The sequence below is a fragment of the Mus caroli genome, chromosome 16 (assembly GCF_900094665.2).
Source record: "Mus caroli chromosome 16, CAROLI_EIJ_v1.1, whole genome shotgun sequence".
In the NCBI taxonomy this organism is placed as follows: Eukaryota; Metazoa; Chordata; class Mammalia; order Rodentia; family Muridae; genus Mus; species Mus caroli.
This window is the reverse complement of record NC_034585.1, coordinates 27,789,384-27,794,167: the sequence shown is the minus strand read 5'-3', so window position 1 is coordinate 27,794,167 and position 4,784 is coordinate 27,789,384.

Here is a 4,784-nt window from a genome sequence, read left to right as displayed (position 1 = left end):
CCTCGAACTCAGAAATCCGCCTGCCTCTGCCTCCCGAGTGCTGGGATTAAAGGTGTGCGCCACCACGCCCGGCTTGATTCCACTACATTTAAAATAAAGAGTGAACTTCCCAGGAGAAGGTATACGGCTGTTCATCATCGTGTATGACCTCTCCGACCTCAGCCTCAGTCTTCATAGTCTCCAGCTCCCCGTGCACTACATGCCAAAGCCAAGCAGAATAGCTCAGCTTCCCAGTCAAGGTTAGGTCTCTCGTGGCCCTGCAGCCTTGTTTGGAGGGCTCTGTCTCACTGGTGTCTCAGGGAGTTCCACTGAAGTCCAATCCGGAGTGCCTGCTCTCTGCCTGGGCAGAGACCTCTCCAACACTCTCATCACACTGTGCTGTGAGCACTCATCTACTTGTCTACATTACACTGTGACTTCTAAACAGCACCCCAGAAGCCAGCCTACCACCTGCATGTGGTTTTACCTAGCAAGGGTCAAAAGCACTCACACCTCCTCCACCGCCTTCCATCGACATTGGCAACTGGAGTCCTTAGTTTGCATGGGCCCAAGAAAAGAAATCTTTGTCCTACAAGGCATCTCGTTTCCCCAAGGTTACTAAAATGCCATGGAAAAGTACTGCTGTCAGCTGGGTGTGTTGCCTTATATACCGTGACACACAAGGCGCCAGGAGGCAAGTCTCACACTTCCGCACCCCTCCATGATCCTCCCAACCTGGGGCAGGTGCCCAGGAAATGTCCAGTTCGAGATTTTGTTGAACTAAGAGTTTGGGGGCACATTCTAAAATGTTGTCTTTAAAGCCCCAATTTAAAACTCTCACCTTTTACAAAGATAAGACTGTAGCAACACTCACTATTATACCAGCTCCTTGGGGGCGTTCTGTTTCACCTGTAAAACTTGACAATTTCCAATGCAAGGTTTTTATTAGGATCAAGATGTAGCTTTTACCTGACAAACAATAACACAGGCAACGACTGTTACAGAATGGAAGAGAATGCATACATTATGGAAAGATACATAAAATGAATATAGTGATGACATGAAATATTTAATGAAACATACTATCTTTACCTTATTCATTCATTTATCAACCCATTCTTTCATCTAACCAGCCATGCCTCAATTCACAAATACAGCTATGCCTGGATCTGGGCTCAGAGTCACAAATCAGACTAAATCTTTGCACTGCAGGGCTTATGTTCTAATGGGAAAGAGACATTCACTACATACTTAGAAGCGTCTCAGAAGAGTTTAAAAAGGTGGCATCAGTATGTACCCAAGACAAAGGGTGGCTCCTATTCACGACTTTGCCCATCATTCACTGACTCACCCCCAGTCCTACCACAAAGCAAGACCCATAGTGACACTGAATGTTTATTGAGACAAAAATAGAGCTGCTGTATGCATGTTGTATTTATTTCTTCATTATTCATTTCTTTCTTAGTTTATTTATTTAATATGTGTCTGTCTGTATATATGTGTCTATGTGAGTGTGTGTGCATACACATTCTTAATTTGATTATACACACATACGTGCGCGCACGCGCACGCGCGCGCGAGTACAAAGACACACACACAAAGATACACACACAAAGGCACACACACAAAGACACACACACAAAGACACACACACTAAAGAAGGATTTGTTGGAAAGTTTTCCTAGGGAGCTTCAGTGTAAAGTTGCATCATCAACAGAGTGTCTGTCTTTCCAAGACCTCTCAGAAGCAGGACTGTGGGTGTGCATGACAAAAGCTAGACTATAAAGACACCCAGTGGAGCTGCTGCCGTGAGCACCAGCACACATGACCAGGGTGAGCACACAAGCTCACCTTCGTAAAGGTGAGCACAAGCACTCATGCTAATGACATAGAGCATCTCATCAGCCCCCGATGAGAAAGAGAAAGGACATCACAAGGGGTGTCACAATTCAATAGCAAAAGCTGCACCCAGAGTGAGCACACTGTCTCCCTTATTTGACACTTCCATGATGAACCTTTTGTTCAATGCACCCTCCTGTGAATCCTAGCCAGGCCCACCCATGAGAGCCCTGACTAATACCCACTTGCTTGATTTCACAGAAGGACTGGATTAAACGTGAGGTGGGGAGGGACTTTTTTTGGATGTCACCGTGACCTTGGCTGGGACTCACGTTGCTGCCAAGATGAGTCACCTGGAAGACAGTGCCTCAGTCAGCTCTGCCAGGTTTACTTGACAGCACAGAATTCTGCAGTAGCTGGGAGAAACCAATTGTCACCCTTCTCTCTGCCAGAGTCTTTTATAAAAGCATCCGTGGACCCAGGCACCAGAGTCTCCTTTGAGAGACACTATACCTTTGTGCCCTCCAGCCAAAGGGTTGGCTACGTGCTGAAGGAAAGATTCAGGACACAGACTGGAAGGCCCAAGTCAAGTCTCAGATCTGCCATCACCCTGCATGCCATTTGGCATGTTTATTTTGCCTGTGGACCCTGCTTGTCTCGTCTGTATAATGAGAATTGGTTGAGTCCAAAAGGTGAGACTCTGGTACTCCTACAAAGTGCTCACAAGAGTGTTGCGCCTTTCTAGAGACTGTTGCCAGGTCTCTAGAAAGAGCTGATTGGATGAGAGAGCAAGCCCTACCGCTTTCCACTAACATGCTATGGCTTCCACAGATTAAGGCTCTTGTGATGAACAGAAATAGGCAGGGGTATCAGCATTCATGCCTTTCTTCAGGGAGTAACGGGCAGATTGGGCTGGAGAGATGGTTTCGTGGGTAAGGGTGATGGTTGCACAATCCTGAGAATGGGGTTAGAGTCCCAGCATCCACGTAACAAACTGGATTTCATGTGCATGCTTGTAACTCCAGTTCCGAGAGGATTGCTAGCTTCCAGCCTAGCCAAGAAAATATGAGCCCTAGGTTCGGGACAGACCCTGCCTCAAACGCATAGGTGGGGGTGACTTTGGAGTCCAACTAATGTCTCCTTCACCTGCACATGCGTGCATGTGGGCATATACTCACATGGGCACACACACACATGAATAAAACAAACAAGCAAATAAACATAGACAATGGAGGAATAATTTAATTTTAAGTTGTATTGGCTTTGTGTGTGTGTGTGTGTGTGTGTGTGTACAAATCTTCACAAATGAAACCAAGATAAAGACTGTCTTTTAAAAGTGTCTCAGAGGGGGTCTTGTAGAACCCAATGCCCAATGAAACCCTCTCTCTCTCTCTCTCTCTCAGATTCTAGGTTAGGCTTTCTTCATCCAGAGTAACAGCAGTCCTGGGCTCTGGGATCAGGCTTTATATTACTTCAAACCAGAGGGCTGGCCCTCTGTATGCCCAGGAAGAGTGTGAGGCTTGGCATTGTGATGTCTGTCTGCTCAGGGTATAATAGCGAAACTTGCTTTTCTTATTGTTCCTCTCTCCTCTTCTGTAACACGATGGCAGTATCTGTCTATCTTGGAGCAACTCTTACCTGTTGTAATTGATCACCTATGGGGAAGGGTAGGGGTGTGTTGAGGGGGTTCCATAGAGTCATGGGTTCTCAGAATCCGAATGATAATATACTCCCATTTGTCAGTGATATGTGTGCACGAAGTAAGCCATCATCTCCTCCAAGGTGTGGATGTAGGGCCTGGCACATTACAAAGATCCCAGCCTCCCCCTTCTTCCAGGGAGCCTGGCTTCAGGGTGGGTCCAGAAGGCTGCTCTGATGACATTTCATCCAAACTTCAGCTAGCTAAAAATGAATGCTTCAAGAAAGCAGAAGCCAGACCTTAATGAGACAGATAAAGTTAGGTGATTACAACCAGGAATCCACTTCTTCCTGATATTTGCAGTGATATTTGCAGAACTGCGCATCAAAAGCAGTCCTGCATCATTGTGATCCTCATGTCACCGCTGTCACTGAAAGGTGAATGGTTTAGTGTCCTGTGATGGGCAAAACCAGCTTTCACATCCACCCTCTGATTTGTGCATCAGAATCACCCTGTAAAGTAGGTGTAGGGGATTTCTTCCTGCCCCCATCTCTCTCAATGAGGACACCATATCCTGTAGCCTGTGAGGAGCCTGTGAGGAGTCTTGCCCAAAGCTACTGGGAAGACACACAGGACTAGAACCTGGGTCTCATGAAATCAGATCAATGTTTCTTGGAAAGCGGTTGGAGTATCTAAAGCACCTTGGGAGGGGCGGGGCCCAGGAGGGAGCTGCTGCTGGGTAGATTAGCTCTCAGATCATGTTATAGACTAAGTGTAGAGGCTCTGAGTCTGAGGGGGGAGGCTGGCTGACGGTCCTTATTGTTCTAAGGGAAGCAAGCAATTTTCTGGTTGGCTTGCTTTGTTGATTACAAGTAGGCTGAATCTTTGGGTTAAGTTAGGCACAAAAATAGGTAACAGTTAAAGGCGTGCCTTCTGATCGGCTTGGCCAGCTGGGGTCTATAGAGGTCTATAGCCTCCCTGTGAGGCTAGCCCTGTCTTCTGGCTCTCAAAATGAGACCATATGAACTCAGCAAACCCCCTGTATGCATTTCCTTTTCAGGCAACCTCTCCTTGAATCAGTGAGGCCAGGCTCAGAAAGGTGAGTGTGAAGTGCCTACCAGTCCGGTCATGAGCTCCTCCCCCAGGCCACCAGCAGGTATTTTGGACTCACTGACATTGTGCTACATCCCTTCCTGCCTCCGCATCCACCCACCAATCACCTACAACCTGGGAAGCTGCCTCCGCATCCATCCACCAATCACCTACAACCTGGAAAGCTGCCTCCGCATCCATCCACCAATCACCTACAACCTGGAAAGCTGCCTCC